Genomic DNA, 18229 nt, shown 5'->3' with positions numbered 1-18229 from the left:
AATTAGGTTTTGAACTTCTACTCAGTGTAGCACACTGTGATACAAATAAATTTTTTTTTAAGTTTTAAAATTGTAAGAGACAATGAAATATTCGTAATTAGGATGCCTAAATACAACACAGCAATCATGAATAACAACTCTAAGTATTCAGTAATACCATTAAATTCCTTGAATTTCTAAAGATCTTCATATCAGAATTCTCTTGTGTAAAGATGTTATATTTAATGGATTAAAGGACAATTTTTATTACTGTGAGACTCTGAAATGTAAAACAGCTTGACATTTTTGATTCACCACGTCAGTTTATCATGTTCAAATAGACTTTATTCTGTGCAGCTTAATAAAAACTTTTTAAAACTTCAAAAGAACAGTGTCTTAGAATCATTTCTCAGAAGGAGCAAGTTCTTGATACTATGTCAGAAAATAGAAAAATTTTGTTTTCAAAGCAACAAACACACCTCATTAAAATCTCTGTAAACTAATTCTCATCGACTATCTTTTCCTTCAAAGACTTCCTATACTTGTGGTGTTTTGCCATTATATATGTGTTTTATATACATATGTTTGCTTAAATGTATTTTTATACATATGTGCATATTAGTTTCTTAGAAAATAGAAGTTAAGGAAATGTAACTTTAGAATGAGAAGGGAATTTACCCGTAATCTATTCCAACCTGATACTGTTTACTGATAGAGGAACAAAAATGAAATACATTTAAAAAACAGCTTTGCAACACAACTCAGGTCTACTGACTCTTATTGCAGTGTTCTTTTTAGTACTCCATACTACTGCTTCTCTTGTATACATTAATCTGATAAAGCCTCACTAAATGGAGTCTTTGCTAGACTCTGATATTTTCTGTCATATACACAACAGGTTTGATAACCTCTACTTGAATAGATTTAAAAATGACATCAACTTCAACTGCAAAAATTGCCACCTGCATGGAAATTCATTCACAATATCCTTCATGTTTTAAATCACCTGTATGCAAAAGTTAAATAAATGAAAGAACTGCGGTTGGTTTTCTAGATGAAGGAAAATAATATTATATGACTATTCTTGTTTTAAAATTGAAATATAATATTTTAAAGATATGGGTCTGATTCTGCAGTGTGATAAATATAAATATGTGTAAAGTATAAGAAACACCTATTTTTTTTCTGTTTTCCACAGATAAGTACAAAGAAAAAAAAATAGGTTAAACCAAATGCTAAGTACTTGCAATGCATAGTCTATCTTGTCATTTTGAGTGGGGATACAGCATTTAGGGTTTTAAACACATCATTACTGGAGAGAAAATAATTTCTTGAGCCAGTGTTTATTTTAATTTTAGTATTCATTAAAATCGTCTAGTGACCCTTTGAAAAAATACATCAACATAATAAAGGCCATATATGAAAAACTCACAGCTAACATCATACTCAGGAATGAAAAACTCTTCCTTTAGAATCAGGAATAAGACAAGATTTCCATCTCACCATTTTTATTCAACATCATAGTGGAAGTCTAGCCACAGCATTCAGGCAAGAAAAGGGAATAAAAGGCAAGGAAGGAAGATAAGGAAAGTAAGAAGTAAAACTTTCACTATTTGCAGATGGCATAATACTACACACAGAAAACCCTAAAGATTCCACCAAAAACTACTAGAACTGATAAATTAATTCAGTAAAGTCACAGGTTACAAAACTAATACACAGAATCTGCTGTATTTCTAATAATGAAGTAGAGAAATTAAGAAAACAATCCCACTATAATTGCACCAAAAATAACAAAATACCTAGAAATAAATTCAACCAAGGAAATGAAGGACTTGTACTCCAAAAACTATGAAATGTTGATGAAAGAAATTGAAGAGGACACAAATAAATGGGAAGAAACTCCATGCTCATCTCCTGGAAGAACCAATATTGTCAAAAATGTCCGCACTACTCAAAGCAATCTACTGATTAAATGCGATTTCTGGTTAGCCCGGGGGGCTCAGTGCCACCTTCAGCCCAGAATGTGATCCTGGAGACCCGGGATTGAATCCCACGTCAGGCTCCCTTCATGGAGCCTGCTTCTCCCTCTGCCTGTGTCTCTGCTTCTCTCTCTCTCTCTCTGTGTCTCTCATGAATAAATAAATAAATAAATAAATCTTTTTTTTTAATTCCTACCAAAGCACTAATAGAATTTTTCACAGAAAGTAAAATTTGTATGGAAATACAACATACATTGAATAGACAAAGTAATCTTTGTAAAGCTGAAGGTGTCACAATCCCAGATTTCAAGATATACTACAAAGGTGTAGTAATAAAAACAGTCTAGTAAAGGCACAAAAATCAACAGAACAGATTTGAGAACCCAGAAATAAATCCATAATTATATGGTCGGTTAAGCTTTGACAAAGGAGGCATGAATATATAATGGGGAAAAGACAGTCTCTTCAATAGATGGCCCTGGGAAATTTAGACAGCTACATGCAGAAGAATGAAACTGGACCTCTTTCTTACACCATACACAAAATAAACCCCAAATGGATTAAGGACCAAAATGTGAGAGCTAAAACCATAAAACTACTAGAAGAAAATTTAGGCGGTAATTTCTTTGACACTAGCCATAGAAACATTTTCCTAGAAATGTCTCCTCGGGCAAAAGAAACAAAAGCAAGATTAAACTATTGGGACTACACCAAAACAAAAAGCTTATACACAAAAGGAACTATCAACAAAACAGAAAGGTAATCTACTGAATGGAGAAGATATTTGCACCTGATATATCCAATTAGGGGTTAATATCCAAAATATATAAAGAACTTATACAACTCAACATGAAAAAAATTTAATAAATAATATGATTTTTAAAATGGGCAGAGGACCTAAGTAGACATTTTTCCAAAGAGGGCATACAAATGGCTAAAAGGCACATGAAAAGATGCACATCACTCATCATCAGGAAAATGCAAATCAAAACCACAATGTCACCTCATATCTGTCAGAATGGTTAAAAAAAAAAAAAAAAAAAAAAAACAAAACAAGAAATACCAAGTTGGTGAGGATGTGGAGAAAAAGGAACCCTTGTGCACTACTGGTAGGAATGCAAGTTTGGATAAGCCACTGTGGAAAACAGTATGGAGATGCCTCAAAAAATTAAAAACTAGAAATCCCATATGATCCAATAATCTCATTACTGGGTGTTCACCCAAAAAAAGTGAAAACACTAATTTGAAAAGATATGTGCATCCTTAGGTTTATTGCAGCATTATTAACAATAGGCAAGCCACGGAAGCAACCCAGTGTCCATCCATAGGTGAAGAGAGATAAAGAGAGATGTATATAGATACAATGGAATTTTACTTGGCCATAAAAAGGAAGAAATCTTTCCATTTGCAACAACATGGATGGACCTAGGATGAATAATGCTAAGTGAAATAAGTCAGTCAGAGAACAACAAATACCATATGATTTCACTCATATGTGGAATTTAAGAAACAAAAATAAACAAAAAGAAAGGGACAAACAAAAAACCAGACTCTTAAATATAGAGAACAAATTGGTAGTTGCCAGAAGAAAAGCAGGTGGGGGGATTTGTGAAATAGCTAAAGAGGCTGAAGGGTATACTTATGTTGATTGAACAGTGAGTAATATATAGAATTGTTGAATCATTATACTGGACACCTGAAACTAAGATAACACTGTATGTTAATCATACATACATACATACACACAGATAGATCTATAGACCCTTGTCAATCATACCCCTGCCTCCATTTGGAGATTTTAACAAGTATCCCAGCTGATACTTATGCACTGGGTGTATCTCTGCGCTTTGCCCCTCATCTTGTCTCCCATCTACCACTAATACAACTTATTATTTCAGAAAAGTCTAAATCCAAGGGGAACTGGAATAACTATCTAAACATGAAGGAGGATTTTATTGGCTTGATCAAAACTTAAAATCCAAATGGTTGGTGTCATTATCCATTTCTAGCATTCATATTATTGCCATTAAGTATATCTGTAGGTTAATCAACTATAAGAAAAATAAATTTCTATGATACATGGAACTGGCCTTCCAAGAACAATGCCTTTTTCCTAGGGAAGAAGTTACATATACAAGTGCAAGAGAGAATGTGTCCAGGGACCTGGAAAGAGCTCAATTTAAGCCATATATGACTACAACAGATAAAAAAACAAAAGGAAGTGACACTTAATCACGGAAGACAATATGGACAATTTAGGGGAATCTCAAGTCTAGGAGATGATAGTGGGAAAGCAGGGGGATTATCATAGACTCTCAGACTTGGAAATGTTTACAGCCATTATCCAATATAGTTTCCCATCCTCTTCTTACATAAATTATATAATATTCTTAACAAGGGGTTTGATGGCTTCTGATTGAATACTACTTACGATAAATAAATGAGAAGAGGGATTAAACAAACAAGACAAACTGTCAACTCTATATATCCCACCTTAAACAACAGAGTTCAGCAAAAAAAAAAAAAAAAATTGGATGTAAAAAAAAAAATAACTAAGATGTATAGTTTTGAGTTTTTACATCAAGATGTTTACTAAATTTGATTAAGTATTTGATCCAAACAAAACAAACCAAAACTCATGATTAAAACAAATGTAGTAATTAAATTGTGCTTCTAACGCAGTAACTTGAGGGATGTTTTACTATGAGATGACAGTCCCCATCCTACCGCTGCCAGTGAAGGGAAGAAAGAAGTAAATTAAAAAAAAAAAAAAAAAGTCACAGAAAAACTATGTTTTGCTATCAGGGTCATTTCTATGACTCATAACTGGATTACTTCTTTTTTATTTTTTTTTAAGGCTTAAAATGTAGCTTAGTGAATTGATGCTGCATTACTGCTCCATTTCTCAGAAAAATCCTAAAGATATCAGGGACAAACCAAACACGGTGCACCAGTAAAAAGCTGTACAGCATAACTACCCGGGATAGGCAAGGCTAAGAGCTACTGTCTGACCTTTAGCACACGGTCACTCTCTTCCCTAAAATTACCTGTACGAGGCCTATCAAAAAAAATCTGTGAATAGCAACATCATAGACACAAAAGGGCCTTTCCTGGGTTGTCCTTACCCAGGAAAAAAGATAGAGGCACCTTAAGACAAGATTTTTTTAAAAAACACCAAAATGAAAACCCCTAAGAGAAAATGTGTTCCTTAGGAAATGAAGGGATACTATCTGGGATATAACAGAATTGCATGTGTGCTGTCTGTGACCCTGTGAACATCTGGCTGAATGCTCACCTGTGGGTGAACAGACCAATGGGGCTAAGGTCATTGGGGAATGTCTATTTTTATGGTGTACATGGCAGTGTCTTTGGGGTTGGAGGCTGTAAGAATGAGAAGGCAAATACAACAGGATGCACAAAGAATGGACCGATCAAGGTTAATGGGGTCTCTAACTGGATCCATTTTGCCATAGTTCCTCCCCACCCTGCACCCCCAGGCGCTCACCAATCACATGAGACTTCAGGAGTGCACCACCAGAATCAATTAATTAAATGACATATTGCACAGAACTGATTTGTTAAATATCTCCCCTCCCTTGCCCTCGGCCTCCAGCAAACTCCCCCAGAGCAGTACAGGCAACGGAGACCTAACTATTGGGAGGAATCCCTGACATTTTTCCGGAGCAGAATTCAGGCTAGTCCAAAAAGGGTCTTTCTCTTATGGGATTTTGGGAAACTGGACACTGACATTTTTATTAGTATTGGCGACGTTTGTTTGGAGCAAATTCAACCTCAGAATGGCAACACTGAACGCAGGAGGGGTTCCACCAGTTGCCCCAATTCCTTCCCTTGTAGCAGACTGGACAAGGCATGCAGTTGTTGGGAGAGTCAACTCCAAGGTTCCATCGGGCATCATGGCGGCAGGTCCAGGAGAAGCCAGGGTACCAGCTGGCTCCGGAGATGTCCAGAGCACCTCCTACCGCCGTCTGGCCCATCCGCATCTCCTGTTCTGTCACATCAGGGAACGTTCCCTTGAATCCTTCCTGCTGTTGCTGCATCCTTTCCTCCTGCAAAATCTCCTCACAACACCTGTGCTCCTCCTCCTGCTCGAGCTTCAGTTGTTTTTTTTTTTTTTTTCTACTTCTTCCATCCTCCGAAGTTCCTCTTGAGCCTCATCAAATCCTGTGTCACCAGCATGACCTGGGGCTCATGGCGAGCCACCTCCAGCTCTATCTCCAGCTCTAGCTCCATCTCCATCTCCATCTTCAGCTCCATCTTCAGCTCCATCTCCACCTCCATCTTTAACTCCATTTCCACCTCCATCTCCAACTCCATCTCCAGGTCCATCTCCATCTCTATCTCCAGCTCCAGCTCCAGCTCCATCTCCAGCTCCATCTCCATTGCCATCTCCAGCTCCAGCTCCAGATCCATCTTCATCTCCATCTCCATCTCCACCTCCAGCTTCAGGTCCATCTCTAGCTCCATCTCCATCTCCATCTCCATCTCCAACTCCATCTCCATCTCCATCTCCATCCCCAGCTCCAGCTCCTCATGAGCTTCCTTGACGTAGCGGCCCACTTGCCCCAGCTGCTGCTTCTCACCCCGAGTAGCCTTCTAGCATACGCAGGCTCAGAGGAGCCAGGCTGTGTCAATCTGGGTGGCTGCTCTCGCTCCCTGTGAAGTTGCTGATTCTCCACAAGCAGCTTCCCTAGAAGTCCCTCTTCATTAGCCAACTGGTCCATGGGCTCCTCAGGCACAGGCCGAGGAACTGTGGTTAGCAGGAAGGAGCCTTCATGGTACCTGTTCAGAGCTTTCCAAGCAGCTGGCTTCCTGGAGAAGTCAACAAGGCCTTTTCTGGAGGGCCTTCCTTGACCCTCCACGATGACCACTGCCCTTTCTCCCTGGTCAAACACAGAAATGACTTCTTCTAGCAGTTTGTTGAAAACATCCTAAGGAAGGCTTGGGATCGTAAGGGATGTGCTCTGGCAAGCAAAGAGCACACGCGGCTGCTTTCCACGGAGCAGCATGTCTCCAGCTCTACTTTGGCAACTTCCGCTCGGGTTGGTGTTTCCAAGTGGATAAAGCCAAAGCCCTCATCCTAATGAATGAAGACTTCACCTGTCATCCCCTATTACCCAAGGTGTTTCCTCATCTCCTCCTCATTGATGTCAGGAGAAAGAGTGCCCTCAAAAAAAAAAAAAAAAAAAAAAAGCCAGTTATGTTGGATGAAGGTCTTCTTTCTTGGTTTCCTAAAATCCTTCAGGTCAATTCAAGTCTTCATTTTGCCGTGGGCTTCTTGCCTGTTTGCAGTTATGGTGATGGTGGTGGCAGCTGCTGCTGCTGCTCGTGGTGATGCTGACGATGCTTCTTTGGAGTATGGTTTTGCTTCTCTGGGTTAAAGGTTTCATTTCTTTTTTGCACCCCTCTACTGACTATTCTCAGAGCAACAGCAACACTATACAACCTCGTGCATTACTTCTTGAAACTCCATTCTACTCCCCCAGCCTTGATCTCTTCTGTGGAGGAGGAGTGTGACCTGTCAGGGTCTTGGCACAGTCCACCTCTGGTTCTTGTCACATCCACCTTGGACCATAGATTCCTAACCCAAGACATTATCCTACTCTGGGGGAAAGAGTCAAGATAAAGGGAGAAGCTATTTTTTTCTTTATTTATTGTGGCACGGATTAAAATCTTATGCCTAAAGAACTTACACACTAGGAAGACTCATGATATTTTACCCCGTTGGGTCCTGGGGGTGATGTCAATAAGTCATTTCTACTGGTGACCCAAGTACCTGTGAGAATTTTTTAAGATGAAGTGCAATACATACCCTTATGTCCCTGTTGAAGAGCAAGTGATCACAGTGGGCTCTTTACATCCCTTCACACACTAGTTATGGTGCCTAGACCCTCAGGGCAAACGCTAGAATAGGGAAAATATGGTTTAGTCGAGTGTCACTGAATGGCTCGTTTGTGTCTTCTCAGAAGGTAATTTTTACTACTGGAAGCGCATCCTCCAAGTCAGGAACAGTTACCATCTCCCTATAAGGACACGTCAGTTACTACAGAAACATAGTAGACCTATGTTTTTTTGAAATGGCATCGAGTCAAATACTTCAAAATCTCTATTTTGATGCTTGAATATATTATTCTTTGGGCTAAACCACCATGCTGTTTTTTTACCTCTTTTGATGCTCACGTGATATGAAACCCCGTTTCTTCTTCTAAACTTAGGTATGTTCCTTTTAAAGAGCTGTCCATTGTAGGAGAAAACAAAATAAAAGTGGCTTAAAATATTATATATATATATATATATATTATCTCAAGAACCTAGTTTTTCTCGCCACAATACTGCAGCAGACAAAATTCTGATTATAACTCATTTCCATAAACTAAAAATGATTATATTTACATGGCATTTTAAAATAAAAATTTTTAAACTTACTCACAAGTTGTTAAGATCTGAAGTGCCAAAAGATGTTTTGGAAAGTATTTTGGAAAATGGCCCTCAGAGATTGTCTAGAAATGCATGAAATGAAGTAGCAGTTTGGCAACGGTAACTTATTTTTATTAATGTGAATAGCTAATTCTACTGAATCTAGTATCATCGTTACTATGGATGGAATTGGTTAGTTGAAATATCTGTGTGGATCAAAATAAAAGAATAATTGTAAAATAATCAGTTACATTTCTGAGAGCCAAAATTTAATCGGTAGACTGTATTTTTTGGGGAAAAAAATAATATTTAGATTTTCCTTACAAATTTTTTTTCTTGTATTTTTCTTACCCTTCAAACTGTGCCATATGGCAAAGGTCCTAAAATGCTTTCTTGGAAACTGTTGGTTTCATTAAGATCTGGGTTGCTACTTTTCAACAAATGGGGTAGGTAGAGTTTCTAAGAATCTGTCTATGTTTTATCATCCATTTCTTCTGGTGATTGACAGCAACCATCTGCAAGTGTAGAAAGACACTAACCCTTCATGGGACCCAGCCAAGTAGTAAAGTCGCATTTGAATACAATCACATCAATTAATTTGTAGTTACAATCTCTTGTTTTGAAACTGGAAACCAATACTATTTCATGTATTTCTTGTAATATAAACCTATGAAAAAGACAAGGAACAAGTTATTAATCTCTTTTCCAGATAACTTAATCCTGTGGAGCTTCAATGGTCTTAATACATCAGAATTAACATACGTTAAGTGGTTCAAACATAATTGGACCCAGGTCTGCATTCTTCCAGCCCCCATGCCCTTCCAATGGACAGAGACACTGCAGGGAATGCTTGTCATAAAGATTAATTCTAGAAAACACCAAAAACACTGAAGACTACACAGCAACTATGGATGAGTGTACTGATTTATATAATAATTTAAAATAGCATGTGAAGGAAACTAATTTTGATTGTGTATACATTGTCTTTATTATCTTGGCTAAATTTTTGTTTGCTTGATTTTAAAATATTGTCTAATTCTCTTAATATTTATTATTTATTAATCACTTAAATGGTTTCATATGAACCTTTACATTAAAATTTTCAACTAGTTAGGCTCTAGAAACTAAAATAGGTCACTGATTAATCTTTTTTTTTTTTTTGTAAAAAGAAAGAGGAAGAGAGAAATTTTAAGCAACCAAGAAACACTGAGCTTTTATAATTTGTTTCTCTTTTGTACAACCCTCCATGTGGTCGTCTGGAGCAGGTTTCTGTCCCAAGTTTTATGAAAGGCTCCTTTAAAAGCAGCTCCAAACTGGGAGGCCAGAGTATTAAACATTCAGCGAAGCATTTAAGAAAAGTACGGGATATAAAGACTTCAATAGCCATTCATTTACACTGGAAACACGACTTGATTAAATGAAAAGCTATCTGTATTTGGGTTTCTTACATTTAACAAAGAACCTTCCAAGAAATGTCAGCCAGATCTACCTACTTTTCCTTACTTGACATAATTAGTACCCTCAATCCTGTTTCATAAATCTCATTGATTTATAAGCACAGAATATATATGGCTTGCTGCTTTACGTCTTACGTTTGACAATGTTGAAAATATGCATTAATATGCCACCAAAAGAGCTGATAATTGGCTTCAAGTTAGGAGCATCTAAAAGATGATTCCAAACGTAAATATTTGCATTTCTCTGGTATTTTAAGGAGTAACTATTTTATTACTGTTTGATGGAAGATGAAGAGCTGCTTCTGCCATTCAGTTGCTTACTTTACATTCTACTGATAACCACTGCTGTAGACACTGGAGATAATCAGTGATATCAGCTTAAATTCAATGATGCTGCAGGTGGCGGGGTGGGGGGAGGTGGGGGCTGGTATTTAAAATGTTAAAAGCAACAGCAGATAGGTCAGGTAAGATGAGCCTACAGAAGGCGGCCTTCACCACATCAGTGTTTCCAGAGAGGAGGTGATTAATGGGGTTAAAAAAATAAAATAAAATGAAAGCAGAGCAGAGGGATGGGACACAAGAAATTTAAAAGGAGAAACGAAAGAGAGGCCATGGCTAGAAAGGGGTAAACTAAAGGTATTTTTGCAATCTTAGAATTGGGGCGCCTGGCTGACCCAGTCAGTAGAGCACATGACTCTTGATCTTGGGTTGTTAAGTTCAAGTCCCACTACACTGGGCCTACGGTTTACTTAAAAACAAAACAGAACACCTGGGTGGTATAGTCGGTCAAACGTCTGATTCTTGGAACTTAGAATATTGCACTTAAATGTGCAGCCAAAGCCTCAGGGTGACTTTTGAGAGTTCTTTGGATTTTTTCACTTACTTCAGAGGAGCTACAAGATAATTTATTATGGTGCTATTTTTCTTTTAACATGACAAATACTTATATGTTTTGAGAAGATAAATTGTAAGCCTAGTTACTCTGCTACACTCATTGTTAATTTCTTCAGTGACTTGTGGTGTTATGAAAGCTAAAACAAAGCAAAAACACTTATATGATTATTTCTGTTAATATGATAAATGCCAGCAAAATACTTTCCTTAACTACACACTTTTCCCCCCCCTCTCTCTCTTCTTCCTTTCTTCCTTTCCCTCGATTTCCTTCCTTTCTGGCCTTATCTGTCTGCTTCTCTTTCTTTCTTATGAAAAACACACCCAGGAACCCAGGCCAAGGAAAAAATAATTTTGAAAAATACTAAAAGTTTAGAACCATTTAAAGCAGAATATTTTTTTAAAGAATAAAAAAGAAAAGGGCCTTTACACCTTGATCCTTCTTCATTATAAGTTACAATCATAAAAAGACTAAATTATGATTTAAATAATATTAATTTACTTGAATGTTACTGTTTATTTCTACTAATAAAAGTGAGAAAGTTCAATATGACATGATTAAAATTTAAATCTGGAAAAATGTTATCTTAAATGTTTCATGCTATTCTGGCTGTTAAAGTCTAATAGTGTAAAAAGCTAAAATGCAGGAAAATGGCATTGTTGGAAATCTTTAAAAATGTTAAAGAACAAAAGTCACTCAATTGTTGGAAAACTTTAAAAATGTTAAAGAACAGAAGTCACTCAATGTAATTTTTGTTTTATAAAAGGTTATTTTCAATTTAATTTTGTTATTTTTATCTTCAGATAGATTGAAAATCTGTCTCATTCCTCAATTCAATTTCATTACATTTGTATGTGGATTTTATATAGTTCACAACACTGATACTTTATAATCTAGTTTTAAAATCCTTTCTGAAGTGTTGAAAGCATCATGCTTTATTTGGAAACAGTAGCATAAAAATAATGAAATATCCAAATATCTCCATATATTAATTCCTCTGCACCTGCATGATTGTTCTATCATTTTTCACAATTTAAAATGGAACTCATCCATCACTTTGATATGAGCGCATGAGCACAATTTCTTGTGCCTTTTGCTTATTTCATCAGCTTTGTGCTTGAGCTTGATAAAAAGGGGGGGAAAAGTCTATACTGAAAATAGTAATGTGAGCTAATGCTTACTGGTTTTTTTTTTTTTTAATGTGCCAGGCACTTTTCTAAGTATTTAAAATAAAGACTCATTTTGTCCTTAAAGCGTCCATCTAGAGTAGGTATTTTATGATCCTAATTTTACAGGGGAAGAAACTGACACATTAACAAGTTTAAGCGACATGGCCAAGTCTCCAATACCTAGTGAATGGGGAGCTGGGTTCCACACCAGCCAGTGTAGTTCTAGACAGATCAATACAACCCCTCCAGAGATCTTGTTTTATGTATTGCAAAACAAAAGGGAGTAACAAATGAAAAATACTTCTGAATGGTGAATTTTAATGGAGCATTCTACCTAATAATCTACAGATGTAAAATAAATTGTAGTATGCTGCTTGTAAAGTCATGAATAAACAATGTGAGGTCTGGACAAATTTGCAGCATAATCAGCAAGTGTTTTCCACATTTTTCTAAAATCAGAATTTTTTTTTAAAGATGTTATTTACTCATGAGATGCAGAGAGACAGAGACATAGGGAGAGGGAGAAGCAGACTCCTCCAGGGGAGCCCAACGCGGGACTCGATCCCGGGACCTCGGGGTTATGCCCTGAGCCAGAGGGAGACGCTGAGCCACCCAGGCATCCCTAAAATCAGAATTTTTTTCATTATACTCTTTAAAACTCCTAATTGTGTGGATAATAGCAGAAAGAACTTCCTCCACTGCCTACACAGAATAAATTATTTGACATCGAGAGTGGCCAGTTTGAGGAAAGTTTAGAAGATTTTTTTCTCAAATCACTGCAAATACCAGAGCTCAGAATATAGTTCATTCATTGTCAAAAAGGACTTGAGAAACAGAGGAGCGCTAGTTCAGAAAAGATAAAATGACCAGAAAAAGATATGTCTTATTTTATTTGCCAGAAATCCTCCATTTTTCTATAGGGAAAAGCAAAAATGATCTCCTTTTAGAATTCATTAAATTTTGTATTTTCACAAAAACAGCATCAGCATAAACTCTTGGGAGAAGTAACTTCATTTTCAAATGGCAAGGAAAATTCATATTAAGGCTCTGAATCAGAAAGTATGCATGGGTTTAAATACATAGTAAGTTAGTTATATTTTCATTATCTTCTAGTTTCATATTACCACATGATGTTATTTTATTTCCATGACAGTAGATTACAGTAGCTGCCCATTAGCTAGGTTAAGGGGATTCATAACTGAATTATGACAGGACAAATAAGTAACCAACTGAACAATTTATAGTGAGATATTTTTACGGCATTTCCCAGATGACATTAGTGACATAAAAACATGATATATTGAAAAGTACTGAAAGCTGAGTTTCACAAATATTAAATACATACTTACTGATATATCATCTATTAACTCACATAATTTATATGGTAAAGAACATATCACTAAAACAAATCTGAATTAATTAATTAATTAATTTATTTATTTATTTATTTATTTTGGAGAGAGATCAGGAGAGTGACGGGCGGGGAGGGGGGAGAGAATCTTAAGCAGGCTCAATGTGGGACTTGTCCTCACAACTCTTGACATCAGACCTGAGCTAAAATCAAGACTTGGAGGCTTAACTGACCCGGCCACCCAGGTGCCCCTCGAATGTATATTTAGACTCCTAATACTCGAGGGAAAATAAAGGCTGTAATATGCCTATGCTTCTTATACATAAGCTTAAAAATTATTTTCCTATCCTGAAGCTAAGAATCAAAATGTGAAAATCAAAGATAAGCAACCTATAGATAAGAAATTTTCCCTATCTTGACAATATTTTCTTGCCTTCCTTTAGTGTTGAGATACATTTTATGTGGTAATTCACGCAGTCATTCATTCACTTGTTATGTAAGATAAAATGTCTCCTCGTGAGGCTGTAATTCTACATATCCACGTATTCAGAGCGCAGACCTTACGCATGCTTACACTGGAAAGAGATAACCTTGGTTAGATTCCCAGCTCTACTATATACCAGATGTTGCCAAATTACTTCATAACCACCAAGTTCCTCACTTATCACGTGAGAATAACGATGGTATCTACCCAACAGGGTGGTTCTAAAAATTAAACGAGACGAGGCAGAGAGCCTAACACAAAATACGTATTCTATAAATATTATCTACAAATATTATCAAATATTGAGTAGAAAAGTTAATAATGAATTTGAGTGTCCAGGCACTTAGGAAGTCTTCTTCTAACACCTCAAAGAGCTTGTGTTATATTCTGTTGTAACTAAGCAATGGAAATTCTAGTGACAGAGAGTGAGCTGTTGAAGGACGCCACCACCAAGACCCGTTGGGAACGCCCTGATATTACATCATAAAATACAAATAAATACAAGGGCTGTAGCAGGTGGGCAAAATTACAGGGAGTAACGGAGTGAAATTAAAATACATGTCTTGGTAGGTGCTCGGCGAGATCTGGGACAACACTACGTCTGTATACTTAGAGACGCAGTTGCTGTGGTATGTATGCTCTCATACGCACCCAAAAACGAAAGGCCTCGGTGGGAAGCTAATCATATTATGTAATAAATTATTTTCTCAAAGTTTTATAGATAAATTCAATTAAAAAATAAATTCCAAAAACTTTTAAATGACCTGGGACAGTTTAGTTTTTTTTAGAAGAGATAGTTATGTCTATAACCCTCTCAAAGAAGTCACCTTCTCCAGTGACAGGAATTATCTCCATACTACTTCCAAAAATCTGAGTTTGGATATTTTCCCATTCCTTCATAATGGAATAGGGGTGAGTCAATACAACCAAGGCTACAAAGGTGTCAAAGAATATGTCATGTCCCTCACCTTAGAATTTATTATTTCCTATGATTCTATTAATTTACCAATATCTTTAGTTGCTGCAATTGGGGCTGATTCTAGCAACCGAAATTTCGCTGATAGTCTCGAAACAGTGAATCCTCCTATGGACAGTGTTAGGCGAGTAACTCTCCGATGCAGGAGCAGGAGGAGGAGACAGAATTGTAAACCTTAACTAGTGTGTAATAAGAAACATTTTAGACAAACGTGGAGATGAAAACATTTACAAACACATTCTGAATTTAGTGATCACTAACCTGTCCTCCTGGAGCTGAGTCCGAAAACTCATATGCTGGGACATCTGCATCTTAAAGGTTTAATGTAGCTCTTGTGTAATAACTACCTGCAATCTCTAAAGGCTTTTTATGCTAATAGGTCACCGTTAAGTAGCTATATGCAAATTCACAACCTTAATTCTAGAATATAAACTTCCAGGATTTCTTAGACTACATTTTCTTTACCTTTCTCTTTTTGAGCCCTAAACTCAAGCAATTTGGTGAGCCTGTAGCCTGCATACTTCATGGCAATGTGGGAGAGTCATTATCAACCAAGAGTAACATTTTCACACAATTATCTTTAAATATTTATTGATGAAGTATTTGATTTTTTTTATCCTAGCTCCACCCTCTCAGCTGGACATTAATACAACAGGCCATACTTAAAACACGGTCCAGAGACTGGCGCTCATTCATTCATCAATGTGTATTGAAGGCCTGTTACTGTGTAGGCGTAGTTAGTAGTGCAGGGTACAATGCAGTAATCAAGGCAGGCCACGTCACTGTTTTCTTGCAGTTTACACTCTTGTGGGTAAGAGAGAAGATGAACAAATAGACTCTCCATACATATTTGCAAAACATGTGAGAGAACAAATTGAATAAATATTGAACAAAAAATTAAATATTGAATCTCTATTCTGGTAGGAGATGATTATAATTATCCATGCAACTTCCTCAAAGAGTTCTCTTCTGATTCTCCAGTTGGGAGACCAAATAAAATATATTTCCCCAAAATAGCAGACTGCCAATTATTCTTGATTTTTACTTCCACATCTATAAATAGACATGGATGATCATGCGCATTTATGCATATTGTTGTAACTGAACAAGTCACTTAAAGAAGTAGATTAGTGTAAATATTACACGTAATCAACTTTCCTTTTGAATTTTTTGGAGTGAAGTCAAAAATTTCCACTTTTTCTTTCTTTATTGTTTTGTTTTGTTTGGGCCCAATGTCCGTGATCAGAGTATAAAACAAATACCACTTTTTTGATTCCACTGTGTCATAAAGAAATGAAACATTTATCACTGAGCGATGCTAAAAAGGTCACATTCAATTTATCAGAGTGCCCTTCTCAGGCAGCTCAAGAGAAGAGCGGCAACATCAGCACACAGGTGTTCTGAGTCCTCTTTCCCAATCAAGGAAACGTTCAAGTATTAATTGCCAGTCATCTATTTACCCAATATATTTAAGTTTATATATAAATGATAGTTTAATAATATATTAACTTGAGAAAGCAGAAGGTGCCCAGAGATGCTTTCATTTGTCAGTTTGCACGTGAGCCCAACCACACGTCATTTATCAAACTTGTGTTTTCTCAAGAAGTCAGTTTGTACAATTAAGAGAAACTTTGAAAACCAGGGTTCCTGATTTCACTGGTAATTGAGCTATTATTCTCTTGCCTTCTTTTTGATGCTAGCTTTCTTTCCCTACTCTGAGTACTGGGATGCTTCACGTCCAAAGGTCGACCACACGTGGAAGCACACGTCAACACTACTGCGTCTGTGTTCATCTCCGATGGTCTCACACCAAGCCGACAGTGTCATTTTCAAACGGCCACCTCTACTTTGAAATACTAAGTTTTCTTCCGGATCATTATTTTAACCCATTAATTAAAGCCAAAATGCTGATAAATGACCTTGCTTCGGAACTGTTTTATTTTTTATTACAAGTCAGGAAATTACCTATAATTTATAGTAAAGGATTATTTTTGGTAACATCTAGAATTTGGTCTAAAAGTTTCAGTTTAATGGCATTAAATAAAAAGCCACGAATTCGTTGATCTAACACCTAAAAGCCATTTATGAGAGCAAATGATTTGTTACCACAAAGTTATTGTATACCTGCCAATAATGTGACTTTTACTCAAGTCACAGAAGATATTGCTAACTAACCAGTGAACAAAGAGAGGATGGCACCTTCTATTCTCACTGTGACCTAACACCCAGGTAACAGGATATGAACATTTTCTAGATGTTAGATTACATCAGTGGCAAAAGCAAAATGTTTATTTCTCTCCTTAAGTGGATAAATTGCCTGTTACATACACATAACATCTGTTTAAACTTTCCAGGACTAGAATAACAATCTCGAGACAAACTGGAACTAGAAATCATTTTATTTGCTTTATGAACTATTTCATTGAAAAATAATCTTTAACATATGACGTACACATCAAGGCTGTGTGGCAGAAAAAAGCATAGACAAGGGAAAGGAGTTGGATTTTTGTCCCTACCTCATGGGAGGCACTTAATTTTCCTGGGTCTCAGTTTCCTCATCTGTGAAATAAGGAATTGAGAACAACCGAGTGTTGAATTTCTTTACATTTCTAAAGCCTATTAAATAAAGGTAGCTTATATTTGACATAAAACATGCTATGAGCTAGATCATTTTATGTACTGTGTTGATATCAGCCTTTAAAATTTTATTTATTTATTTATTTATTTATTTATTTATTTATTTATTTATTTATTTAAATTTTCGTACACATCAACCCCAGTGTGGGCCTTGAACTCAAGACCCCAAGATCAAGGGTTGCTAGCCAGCCAGGTGCTCCGTATCAATTTTGTTTTCATAAAATATTTTTTTCACTGCAGTGCTGACTTATTTCACTGGAAATTATATTTTCTTGACTTAGTAACAGAAATTGAATAAAGGCAAAATGGATGTTTCAGACTGTGTCTTACAGTAAAATCTGAAGTTGGTTTTCAGAGAAGTAAAGATTCCTTGTCAAGTTATTATGTTGAAAAATGTAACAATGACCAAATAAATAATATACGGGCAATTAATCTGAGCTCTCAATCATGGTCATGAAACGTCCTCCTCCCACTTCTAGTTCCCTTTCCAGTAAATTATTACTTCCCAATTATTCCATATGTTTTATGATAGCTTCACCTTAGGACCTTATAAAAACTTCATATGATGGATTAGGTTCCAAAACCTTTAGAGTGTGGATTAGATCATTCCATCAGTCTTTTTTTTTTTTCTGTTATTCTCCAAATTGCCTATTTTCCACTTCTTAATCACTTACCCTCTCCTTGTAGCTTCCATCAACTCAACAGATATTCTTAAAATGTTTCTTGTACTCATTTGTTCAAAATCAACTTGTCATTTGTAGTTCTGAAGAAACAGTTCTCACAAAAAGCATACTTGGCGTGCCCAGATTGAAAACATAAAACTCCACAACTGCGCTGCTTGAGAAATATTCGGTTTTTGCTTTGTTT

At 36.4% G+C, this 18229-nt stretch overlaps 1 protein-coding gene, 1 long non-coding RNA gene and 1 pseudogene across 10 annotated transcripts in view; all 3 read right to left on the bottom strand.

Annotated features, from left to right (window-relative positions):
• The window catches only part of KCND2 (potassium voltage-gated channel subfamily D member 2), a 476827-nt gene that overhangs the window by 405146 nt on the left and 53452 nt on the right, over positions 1–18229 (bottom strand). The gene's annotated exons all lie outside the window — the stretch shown is intronic.
• The window catches only part of LOC112670815 (uncharacterized), a 227803-nt gene that overhangs the window by 172077 nt on the left and 37497 nt on the right, over positions 1–18229 (bottom strand). The gene's annotated exons all lie outside the window — the stretch shown is intronic.
• On the bottom strand, positions 5717–6751 carry LOC112670826 (non-POU domain-containing octamer-binding protein-like; annotated as a pseudogene).

The sequence above is a fragment of the Canis lupus genome, chromosome 14, assembly GCF_003254725.2.
Source record: "Canis lupus dingo isolate Sandy chromosome 14, ASM325472v2, whole genome shotgun sequence".
NCBI classification, from domain to species: domain Eukaryota; kingdom Metazoa; phylum Chordata; class Mammalia; order Carnivora; family Canidae; genus Canis; species Canis lupus.
Note: the sequence above shows the minus strand (reverse complement) of the source record. Positions and strands in the feature narration are given on the sequence as shown.